Genomic DNA, 13,049 nt, shown 5'->3' with positions numbered 1-13,049 from the left:
ACATTATGAATATGTAAGGTGGGATAATTTGTAAAATATGATGGAGGCTTTGATCCAAAGTGCCCTCAAACGTAAGTGGTAGGTGCCACTGCAAAACTTAACGTGGTACCAGAATTCGATTAATGCCCCAAGATCACATCTTACACAGTCACACACTCGCGCGCGCACACACAGACAGCCAGCCATCCATCCATCCATCCATCCATCAATTGCCAGTCCAGCTGAGACCTACAGTGTCTCGGGGGTGTCTGTATTTTCCTCTAGGATTTCTAGTCTGGGGGCTTCATCAGCCCCCTGCTCCCTGCTGTGTATGTGGCTTCACATGTGGAGATCTTTGCTGACACACATGCATCTGCATCGCCCCAACTTTTTCTCCCGTGAAACAACACTGACAGTATACTGGGGATGCAGTGAAAAGCATTTCTGCTGCAAAGTTTTCTCAAATATTTACTCCACCGATGTCCCAAATGTTAGGGCAGCAGACAGCAGAGGTCACCTGTTCAGTAACGAGATGATCTCGGCAGCTTAGACTCGGTCTTCTGCTGTCCGTGTGACCATAAAATAGGTCTGAAAACCAAGACAGACGGGTAAGGACGGTGCTGGACTGAAATATTGTGACTCCTCAGTGCCCCCGAGGGAACTATTAGGAGAGGATCGGCTTTACAGAGTATAGCCTCACTGACTAATGGCTGTTTCCTTATATCATATTATGGGATAATAGGTGTAGTTGGAGAAAGAGAGCAGCCATATTTTTTACTGAAGTGGCCAGCCCTGATTCAAAACTACCCTCCAGGACTGGAAAATAACAAGGCTGCAAATGAGTTTCTAGTCAATATTCTGACCTTTCATTGACAAAGAGGTCTTGTCTTTCAAAGACCTGGTGCTAAGCAGCCTGACCTTCAATAATAACAGTTGAATACCTCTCAGAATTTGTTCTTCCACACACTCATTTTAAAAAAAAAATACATTATGTAAATATAAATAGATGAAAAGGAGCTACAGGTTTCAACTTATAATGGAAAACATGGTCATCTCATTAACTTCTCATTGATTGTTGCAGCCTTCTCAACAATTGATGAATTTAGATTAATAAAAAAAATCCAACTCTTTATTTATTAAAGGCTCTTAAGACAGTGAAGGGCTGTATTCTTTGACACCACCAACCACTGATGAGCTCAGTATGAATAATACATGACTTGATTAGAGCCTGCCACTGATTCTCATAATTCTCTGAATCAACACAAGTTTGAGTGCCGTTTTGAAGGAACGGCCCGTCCCAGCCACCAGAAGGATATCAACATACCTAAATATCAGGCTATGAGCATGCTGAATGAATTAACATTAACCGATATTCATTCAAAAGGGTGAGCTCTTGAGGACTGACTGAATTTAACAGTCCACAATCCTAATTTGAAAGGACAGCCTGTTCCAGAGACAGGACAAAATGTCCAGTCAAGCATCTGGCGTGCCGGTCTCAGTGGTCTGGACAGGATTGGGTGACTAAAGAGGACAACTGGGTGAAGCCTAAATGATACATATTCTCATGCGTCCTCCTTTTTATTGCAGGATTTCACTTGTGTTGGTGCACTTTTCATTCTCAACATCATAATAAAAGAGCTGGAAGAAATGAGATTAAAAATCTTTTCAGCTGACCCTTTGATTGACCCTTAAGTGTTCTATTGGGCAGAGATCAGGACTGTGTGGAGGTCAGTCATGCTCTTCCACATCAATCATGTCTTTATGGACCTTGAGGACCTGGAACAGAAAAAGATCATCCTCAAATTGTCTACACAACATTGAAAGTATGAAACTGTCCAAATTGTTTCAGAACTGGGGATGAAACTGAACCCTTCACCACACGTCAATGTGCTGCAGCTGCTGTAAGGCTTGGATACAGCTGTTTGGCCATGGAAGCTCAGTCCATTAGCTCTCTACGAACTGCTCTTGAGCTAATCTGATCTTTGAAGGTCTGATTTTACGGGCTCAATCCTGTGACTTGGTTGCTATCCTTCACAACCGCTTCCGTGTTCCAACACTGATCCCAACACTGGGCTATTGCACAAATGGATTCAGAAAGACAGCTTGAATTTTCTGAGCTCCTGCCTAGGTGCTTGACCTTGTAGCCGGGATTGGAGAGGGATTGGAACCTGGATTAAATTATTTGTAGGGGTGTCCAAATACTAGCGAGGTTTCGATGCTAAAACCCAATATTTTTAGCTTTGATGAGATGGTGGCAGCACATAATCATGGCTCACGAACCGCTTCTGTGTTAGCCAAACAGAATGAATAAACCGGGCCTGTGTGTCTGGATTTGATACTATCTGAGCCCAAAAAGAGGTTCTGGGAAATGCTTACTCCTCACTTCCATGCATGTGTGTGCGCAGTTGTGTTTACGTCTGATGAGAACTGCGCTCAAGTACAAATGAATCACCCTGAAGAACATGTCAAGCAGAAAAATGAAGCAGCGTTTTGGGGTCAGTGGCATGCAGATCCAAGGCTTGCTTTTTAATGTGACACAGTGTCTCACCTGCAGAGACATCCCAGGGGTCCTCTAACAGTTGGGGTTTGAGCTGGGCTGAAATGCACATCCCTGCTAAACTGCTGCTTCTGGATGCTGCTGAGGGGCTCAGATGGCTCTGATGTAGGTATCTGCAGAACTCACAGCTGTTGAAGTCCGGTGCTAAACTGCTGAGTAGGGGAAAAATGCCAGTTTTGTTTGATCAGAATCACAGAGGGTTCTGGAGACCATTAAGGGCAGAGAGGCATGAGACATCAGTCCAGCCCTTCACCTGGACCCATCACTGCTCTGGACATTTTGCTTCATGTTTCACAGGGTCGTGCCATCGTCAGCATGTAATTTTAGCTTCTTCACTGAGGTGTTGGGTGTCTCACAAACCACAGTGGGACTCCCTCCATGCCGAGGTGGTCCTCTGTTCAATATGTATTTCTATATGTAAGTCTCACTAACCTTCTCATCTTCACATTCCTCTTCCTGTCTCCAAACTTTGCATATTTTCCATTCTTCTTCTTCTTCCCCCACAATCTTACATTTTCATCCTTTACTCCACTCTTATTACCTGTCAAGCTGCGTCCTGCCTTCCTTTTCTACCAACCCCTATTGCTGCTTACCTCTTGTAGCCTGGTTCACCTCTGTTCTGCAAACTCATGCATCACCATGACCACCCTGCTTTCACTGTGTGAACTTGCCTGTGAATCCAGGCCTGTCTGGAGACGATAGAGGAAAAAATGTAAAAAGTAACTGATTTTAAAGCTTGTTCCACTTAATTGTACAGAGAGCAAGGAAGAACATGGGATTGGCTATGTGCCAAGCAGTTGCCATGACAGGGACCAAATACCATGTTCCAGGCATCAACTCAATAATTGCTTATTAATTCTGTGATAAAGATCCCAAAATAATAACAAAATTCTCAAGAACAAAATGAACTGGTCAAGAATTTGGATGCTACCCTGCCATTTAGTGTTGTGGCTTCTGTTGGGTTTGGTAATCTCTTAACTATACAGGTAAGGGAATCAGACTCTATATGAGTTCACGTTTTCATGTTTGAGCCTCTGGATGTATGGAAGTCCAATGCATGTTGCCTAACAAGCAGAAAAGGCTGAGCTATTTTCAACCATGGCCTTTTTCTGCTGTGAGCCAAATGAGCTGAGTCTAACGAATTAAAGCAGAAAGCAGCAAGATCTATATGGCATTAAGGACGCATAGATCCTGATGCAAGTGTACACATGCAAGGAGTACACTCTGTACTAGGATGCTAAGATAATACACAGCTTAAATACACAGCTTAATATTTTCTTTTTTTTTCTAAAAGAAAAAAATAGTTCTGTCAGTAAAACGTATTGTGTTTTTCTGAATGAATCAAATTGTGGATGAATGTTAAGCTCTTAACTCTGTGATCCTTGAAAAAGTTGTTTTGATCACTATCTTGCTGGATTATTTGATAAAATGTTCTTCAAGTCTTTCCTTTTCTTGATCACAGGGACATTAACGTCTTTCTTTAACTTTCACACAACAAGCAAATGCATTTTACTTGTTTAGTGACCAGTTTAGTCTAATGCACCTGTTGGGTGAGTGTGCAAAAACCTGCATCTGCATTAACTTTAATAAACTTTTTAAAAGTCCACTGTCAGAATCAAGTCAGGCCAGTGAGACAAAAACCTTAAAGTCAGTGTAGAAATATTGTGGAACCTTGTGGATCAAAGAGATAAAGAAGACAACAGAGGGGATGAGAAAAGGAAGACGGTGGGCAGAGAAGCAACGCTCGCTAAGGAGAGAAGGAGAGCAGGTGGGAGGAAGAGGAAGAGATAAGACGAGCGGTAAGCAGATGAGAGGGGAAATAAAGGAAAGGAATGATAGATTGCCTACAAGGAGAAGAGATGGCTAGACTTCAAAGAAGCCACTGATTCAAAAGTGGACCACCTTTTCAAGGGCACCACCTACCAGGAGACAGATTGGAAGAAACAGTCAGTGAGAAATGGTGGGAAATGAAGAAAGAGGGGCAGCTGATGCAGTGGAATAGGCCGCGGAAATAGGGTGAGAGGAAAGAACGCATGGTGGAGACTGTCAAAGGGTGAGCAGAGGTTTTTCTGAATTTGTTTTCAAATTGCATTTCAGTAACAACTTATAGCCAGTTTTGTCCTTTAGTGATAACCTCAGAGGTTTTCCTGCCAGTTGCGAAATATTATTTCCAATTTTGTCCTGTGATTGAAACAGTCAACCACAAAATATTTCATTACCCACCACAGAAATGAAGGGTTTTGCCAGCATGTATGTATATGCAGACATTCTAGCTTCTGGACATGGGATGGTCCATTTTATTACACCAGGTCACATCAGTTATAACGAGTCCCTGTTGTGTTATTACCATTATTACGACTGACTGCGCATGCTAAAGTGGCTAAAATGTCAGTGTGTTTGCTAATATATCCTGCACGGATGTGTGTGTGTGTGACACAGCTCAAGTCCAGCTCTTTGAAATTTAAAGATATCACACCCACACACACACACACACACACACACACACACACGGTGAGTGCTCACAGAAGTCTTAATTGTCGGTTCCCAGGGTACATGTAATACAGCCACAGTTCATTTACTGCCTCTATCTGTGCTTATTAGAGAGGAGTCTGGAGGGAATTTACTTCTTCTTCATATGATATTCCCACTAAAGGCTGCATGTGATTCCAAGGAAACAACCATAATTATTTTTCTATTTTGTCTTTAAGAAGTCTTGGGGTCCAGCGGTTAGCTGAAACAAATAGAGTGAACATCCTGGACAGCATAACCCGTCCATCTCAGAAGCGGAAGTGTTTTCATCTCTTTCTTTAGCATCTGTAAATCAGCTTTTGCATGAAGATCTGCAGGAGCAGACTGATAAACTCTGCGGATCCTCTCTGATACTTCTGCCCTCTGAAGCAGGAACATGTCAGTGGAAGCATTCCTTCTTCCTTCCTGCCTCTTGTCTTCCAGCTGACCTACCTGATGGAACTTGATGGCAGATGACAGCTTTCAATGGCGAAATAGCAAAGGAAGAGGAGGGGATGTGTTATCTCTCTCACTGCCCATAGAGAAAATAACTGGATACAAGTGAAAAGGATCTGAGTCTTCACTCCTTTAAAAGAATAAAAGGAATTATCAAATGAGCATGAACCTTTGTCAGCCTTGTGCATTTTTATCTTAAGCAAAATAGAAAATAGTCACTGCAGACTGTAATTATGACTATTTATGAATCAATAATTGATTCCTATTAGATTCACACTGGCCTTCACGACTGTGCTCATTTCAGAAGCAATTATGCTAAAAGGTTTTGCAAAGACTTGAAAACTCTGGACACCTGCAATATCTGAACTCTTTGACAAAAAAATAAATAAAAACATGACAACTTTATGGCACAGTGAAGATACATCATAAATGATGTCACTGAACTGTTTGTTCATGTAGAAAGTTGTAAGTTTAGCATCTAACCAGCCTTCTTTGGAAACGTGGTTTGCATTCTAAGCATATGCAGCCAGGAGGCAGCCTTAAGGCAGTCCCAGAAGACCTTGAATGTGTAATAAACTGCCTCTGGCCCAGCAGTACTTCAAGAGCTTTTGCACATGACTCAGAAAAAGGGGTGATGCGGTTATAGTCAGTGACAAAAAGCTGATGAGCAGCAGAAACTGGATGGATTAAAGGATTTTTTCTAATCTTTTGGACCTCTGCCCAAAACAAATATTTTTTTTTTTTTTTTTTTAAATCTATATTTCTTAAATTTCTTGCTGTTGAGCAGCACTTGGCAGTGGTCTGCAGAGATTTCTGGTGAGGTATTTTATGGTTCCGATGAACTAATATGTCACTGTATTTCTGCAAATTCTCAATGTCAGTGGCTTTAAGGGAGCTACATATGAGAAACGTATGTAAAGTAATCATAAAATGATTCTAATATATTACAGACATTGGAGAATCACGTTAATTTCAGATACTGATATCAATGACAACACTGGTCCATCCAGAAAAACCAGACTGTCATAATGTTGATGTTTACATTTTGTATTTTGACGCTTAGCTCCGCCCTCCGCTGATCTCCCAATCAGGAAGTTGGTAGGGTTTCGGCATCCAGCCTCCCAGCGACCACTGAGCTTCTGCTACGAATGTTTCAACTCACAGATGTCTGACGTCAGAACCAAAACAAAAATCTGTCAGAAGCCGTTGGAGACGACTGAAAGCCAAGAAGAATTTGAAGAGCTGCGTCAAAGTTGCTAGTTTTCTAAGGGTGAATCTAATCCATGTAGGCACAGACCATAACGCATGAAGCATGAACATTATCAACAGACAATAAATTCACAGAGTAGGAGTCAACACCTGCCACAGTAGCTCCTTAACTGCAGATGTTCTTCTGGATCTGACAACCTAACTGGCAACATACAGTATTTTCAATGTGACTGCACTACTGGTTTAGACCACAAATGTACATACATCTTAAATGTCAACCTAATCCTTCATTCCAACCCTTCATTCCAACCTAACCCTTACTGGGACTTGTTGGGAAGCACACAGCATTGTGTCCTTCTTTGGACAGCAAGAGCAGAAGAGCAATTATCACTGACAGAGGAAATGTGGAAAGAACAGGAAGAGGAGGCGAATCCTTCCTAAAAAGACCACAGAGTGTTAACAGGGCTGTTTTGTATTATTAAATATCGTTGGATAATGTGAAAAAAGACATGTTTTCACATTAATCTGCCAACTGAGGAAGCAGAAGTTTTCCCTTTGGTATCATGTGCCTGATGAAAAAATCATCTGAAATGTGAAACCCAGAGTTCGGTAGTTCATTTCTACTTGGAAGAGAGATACAATTGCCATGTTTTTAATCAAGATATTCCATATCGTTCCCAGATCTCTGCCTGTCAATCACACCCGACTTCTCGAAAATATTCCGTATAATACGTCTGATATGGTCCAGCTCCAGGCTGAGCTAATGTCATTAAACATGAGTGAATAAGAACCACATGATGTTTGTCACGAGTGTGTGTGTGAGTGTGTGCTCCCTCCTTGACTTTATTGTTTGGAGGCCCTGGGTTAAGGAAGTACAATGGGAAATCCAAACCATTTAAAAACATTACAGGCATGTTATGACTGGCTACCCAATACTTTGAGATCACTTATATTAAATTTGAGGTCAAGACCCCTGTTCTTAATTCCCCGAGTACTCCCTTCCAGAGCTACTGCACAGTTCTCGTCTTTGTTCTCCATGTTTAAACTCTTTCCATTTTACTGCTGTAACTTTTGCACGATAGTTATTGTATCTCAATGCCTCAGTGTGCAATAAACTGTGACCACAGTTTAAAGATTCCAGCTCATTTAACAATCCCATCCAGACCTAAAGGTTTTTGGGGGCCACCTCCTTCTCCGAAATTTCACTGCCCTTTTCACTTCTGCCACCAGGGAGCACCAAAGGCAGACACGTTCCCTGTTTAATTAAAGAGCTTCTTTTACCCCATTATAGATGCTGTTTGGATTAATAGTCTGGGCAGTATGATCCATTTTTATACACTCCCATCTATTTTCAGTGTATTTTGTCCCGATCTTTTCGTTTTTCCCCTTTATCTTTGGTGTTTCTCTCTTTATACTTGACAATGTGGCTGGTAGGGAATATGAAGCTGGAAATCGGATCATACTCATTTATTGCTACATCTTTGTCAGGGTGCACTTTGGTTCAACCACCAGTGAGGCTGATAGTGAGAGAAAAGCTTTTCTTACCTTTCTTTATCTTGCATGGAACATTTATTAGGCCCATTCGAGCCTTCAATAACTGAATAGTTAAAATGTAATGGCTAATATTTTCTCAGGTCCTGTAAGTATTACATTAACCAACGCCCGCACGCGTGTGTGTGTGTGCGCGCGCGCACAAGTGTATGTGTTTATATGCGTGTACAGTATGTGAGAGAGAGATCATGCATGTGTAGTGGGAGTTGTGAGTCAACCTGTCCTCCATCTGTCTGTCTTTTCTACTGCAGACATGCAGATCTGCCCCAGTGCTTCAGAGACATGCCAGTAAATCAATTTAAAACCTATTAACTCCCCCCCCCCCCCCCCCCCCCACACCCACACACACACACACACACAGACACACACACACATATATAGGAGTGCATGCACATAGAGGTGCCATCTTCTTTTGCCACCGCTTGCCAGGAAGTCCATTCAGTGCTGTTAGCACATACAGGGTCTCTCAATTTTTCACTGGCTCTGTGTATCAACACGCCCCCCCCCAACCACACACGCAGCAATGTCACCTCACCGTGATGCAGCAATGAATCAGTCTCAGCCCGACACACACAGGTGAAAACCTGAACACTTGGTGCTGCTCGGTCCGAGTAATCAAAGATCAGGTTTGTTCTCGCCCTTCAGGGTCTGTAAACGTGAGCTACAGATTTGAGTACAACCAACCGTTGGGGGGGGGGGGGGGGGGCGGCTAATAGGGTGTGATTTATTGAGTGGCACAATCTGACTTCTAGCCATGGGCCTAATGATTTGGGACAAAATTAGCGCAAGGTAACAGCAAGAAAGAGAGAAACTGTTAACAGATAAAAGTTAATACACATGTACATGTTCACTTTTTTGCACCATATCTTTATATTTAACCTCTTCATGTCCTCTACTTCCTCACCTCCTTTTGACCCCTCTCTTTCCCTGGCTGCTTGTCAGATTACATCCATCCATCATGGCTCCTCTGCTCTTATCTGTCTTCTCAGAGGCACTTTCCTGTTAAACCCACATTACAACTGCAAACATGCTTCCCATTAGTTTGACAGTAAACATGAATAACTGTAAAGATTGTTTAAGGAAAACATGACTAGCTTAAGCTCCAGTGTTTGTGTAGTTTTCTTCAACAGGTTCAAAGGTTTATGACTAAAACCCCACAAAATCTTCCATCCACCCCCTTTTTAAGACTGACATGCACCATTAATTAAATTAGTGTTTAGTTAGTTAGTGTACACGCTGTAAAAAAGAATACTGCAGCTGAAAACTAGTAAAAGAGCACTATGTGGAGGAAGCTCTATCCATGTCTTAATGAGGGTGCACGCAGCGAAAATGGCAGTTTGGGGGAGGGCAGGAAGACCTTCTGAACACCAGCTCTTGAGTTCAGGTCCTGCAACTTCGACCTCAGGGGTTCAACAGCTAAGTGAAAAGTCAGGGTCACACAAAAAGTGACTGAAAATTGTAGAGGTTAATGTGCGAAGCAATTAGTGTGAAACTAGATCACTTCAGCTGAGGGAAAGTGCACATGTGGCTATTTCGGTTCTCAGTGTGCTGTTGTTCACACGTGTGCAGGACAGATCGATGGTGCATGAAAAAAATAAAATAAATCTGTGTCCAGAATCTTGCATAGATGGAAAAAGCGACGGCACTCACACATGATGAGAACTGCTGCTCAACTTTAAAAAAATAAGACAGTTGTTGTATAAAGTAACAATCTTGTGGTTGAAAACGTCATCGGGGGCTTCTGGCAACATGTAAATGTTTGTCACAGCGACTTAACTTGTCTTAGCTAGTTTTCTGATGGACAGCTGCACATTGTGGAAAACCACATAGCCACATTTATTCTAAGTAATAATGGAGCAATTTATGGACAGCTGTTAGGTGAATCCTGCTGTGCAGGAGAAACACAGAAGGTGGGGCAGCACCTGGCAACAGACAGCTGAGGAGTATTCAGACTGCCCTGAAGTAAATAAATGAGTAAAGTCATTTATTATCAGTCTTGTTAGGTTTGGCTGACACCACTAACACCACTAATGTGTGTTAAAGTGGATTCGCAATCTGTGCAGAGTTCATTTTGCAGAGTTTGTACTGCTTCTACAAAACAGGTTTAGAAATGAAGACCTTCAGAAGACGCCGTGACACCCAAGGTATTTGGTAACGGTAGCTGAAAGGTCGCTCATCGGGTTTACTGTGATTTGGATCCAAAAGGAGAAAAAAACAGGTTCAGAATAAGTGGAACCTCAAATTAGAGCCTCTGTAGCAGCTTTTCCAGTCCACCCTATGATGAGGCAAATGCCCAGCTCTGTCAGAGATCTTCCTATTACAGAGATGGATCACTCTCGCATTGGTTTCAGACACGTGGTATTCGCAAATCCAGCCTTGGTGAGGCAACACCTGGGAGAGGAGGTGGGGGGTTGTTGAAGAAGACAAGCTGATCAGTCGATGACTCAGTGCTGTGACCTACCACATGAATGGGCCCTCTGTTGTGAAGATGAGTGCTGTACTCAAGCTGTTTCTTTGACAATACACCAAGGCAGAAATGGCAAACATCCCTGCGAGCACACCATCTGTTCCAAGAGTCAGGTGGATTCATCAGGTGGTTCTACGGATGAGAACGATAACGCTTTGTTCTTTCAGATGTTATATGTTATGTAAATAAGTCATAAATAAGACTGGGTAATCCACCATTCATTTGTATTAGTAATATGTAATAATCATTCCTCTATTTATAGTTTCCGATACTGTATAATAAAGGAAGACTGTTGTGTTTAACACATTTTACATGGCCATCTGGATATTTGAGTGTCATTTTGGGAGTTTCATGTCTAAATGCACTAGTCCAGTCCAGAAAAAAACTTTCACTGTAGCACATATTTGCACTATTATAAATCCGACTTGTCGTATCTGTGGTCTCGATTCTTCCACACACAGAATGCTACATCTGCATATAAAACTAGTTCTTTTGTTTTCCTTCTTTCTTCCTCTGAACTCCTCCATCCTAAGTCCTGAGAATGACTTTCCCTGGCGTTCCCCTCCCCATTCTCACCCCTTTGGTGTAGCTTATTTTTGTTGGATTCCCTCCTTGCTCTACTTTCTCCCACCTTCCTTTTTTCCATCGCTCCACGGCTCACTCTGTCATTCTATTTTCGCTGGACGGCTGCCCGGTGGGACAATATTCCGATGGCGCTATTGACAGGAGAAACCCCGCAGCTGACTTCCATTAGGGATAACTGGAAACCAAGACAATGGGATTGTCAGCTAGAGTGTCATTAAAGGCGAGAGCGCTTTGTTTCAATCTGCAGCAGGAGCAGATTGAGGCTCCCCATCACAAACATCTTCAGGCTCCTGCTGTTTGTGACCGTTTGTCAATACTTGTAGCACAAACTTTCTGACACGTAAAAAGAAAAGGCTGTTTGTGACCTGCAGATCCCCTCTCCTTCATATGACCCCACACATTCCCGGGAGTAGAATGTGCTGCAGATTCACAAAGTCTCTGGTGTTGAAACTCAAACTGCTCCTCTTACAGCTCCCTCTAGAGGCGTCAAATCTCATTACACACATTTCAGAAGTCTGAAAGTGAGGCTGAGTTTCTGAAAACATTTAAAGCTTTTTGATTTGTATTATTTCAGAATGAAAGGAATTGTTTCCTATATTGTTTCCTGTTATGAATGAAACCTCATCCTATGACAGTTTTAGCTATTATGATGCTATTGTGAGTCATTATGCTGAATGGCTTGAAACTTTAAGTCTATTTGAGTTTTATATATCGTGGTTTAGGAAGATAAATTGAACTCTTGTTTTCCCCTCTTTGTGACCTGCTTTTTTCTCCCCAGCAGGCTTATTAAGATGGAGTGGAGAATTCATGCAGAGTGACCGTACACGTCAATTTTTTCACCTCCCTGCTGCTGCTGTGTGTTTCTGAGCATGTGCAGGAGGTTTCACATTTCTGCGGGGTTCAGGAAGTCAAGAAAGTGGGGGTGGCAGGGCTGCCTGAGCCTGTCAAGTCCAGGTTATAAAGAGACCCCAAGAGAGCTTGACTGAGTGAAAGAAGCAAAGAGGAAAAAGGAGACAGAGAGGACAGCAGGACAGGGAGACGGAGGAGGGGGGGGGCACAATGAGGCTTTTGATGAGGACTTTCTGGGGAGCATATGTGGGTCACTGTGTGAATAAGCACACTTTCACTGCTCTCTGTTGTTGATTTACATGTAGAGCAACATTTTTATTGTTTATGCTCTCAAATTTCCCTTTAACACACCGGAGTCTCACACAGCACTTAAGAAACACGTGCATGCATTAAGACAGAGCAGCATTGTCCCACTCCACCGGTTTACAAATGTGCCCCCACGGTAACCTCCTTTTAAATGATTTGGCTCACTCTTGCTTATAAAACTTGGCCGTGCGCGTCCCTTTAACACATGCAATCCCTGCCTTAGCCTTTGACTCACTTCCTTACCTCAATGGCAGCAAGAAATAAATTTACACTTTTTTGAGAGAGAGAGAACCTATAAAAGCTCGAACTGGTGGATCAGGATGAAAAACATGCACAGCCGAAGGACACAGCATTCAGACCATAGTCAATATGGAGATCGTTCTGAAATCCCGCCACACCGCTGGAACAAGAGAAAGAGCTCCATTTCCACCAGGCCTGTGAACACACCACCGGGCTATGGGATGATACCGGTGTCCTCAGGCTGAATCCACACCAACACTGAGAGGCCGGGCAGCATCCCCCTGACCCCAGGGGGATAGGCCCATGGGCTAGCCACGGCACCAAAGAGCCGTCAATGGATCT

Source organism: Takifugu rubripes, chromosome 4, assembly GCF_901000725.2.
Source record: "Takifugu rubripes chromosome 4, fTakRub1.2, whole genome shotgun sequence".
Lineage (NCBI taxonomy): Eukaryota > Metazoa > Chordata > Actinopteri > Tetraodontiformes > Tetraodontidae > Takifugu > Takifugu rubripes.
The sequence above is the reverse complement of the archived record's forward strand: the minus strand, read 5'-3'. Positions refer to the sequence as shown.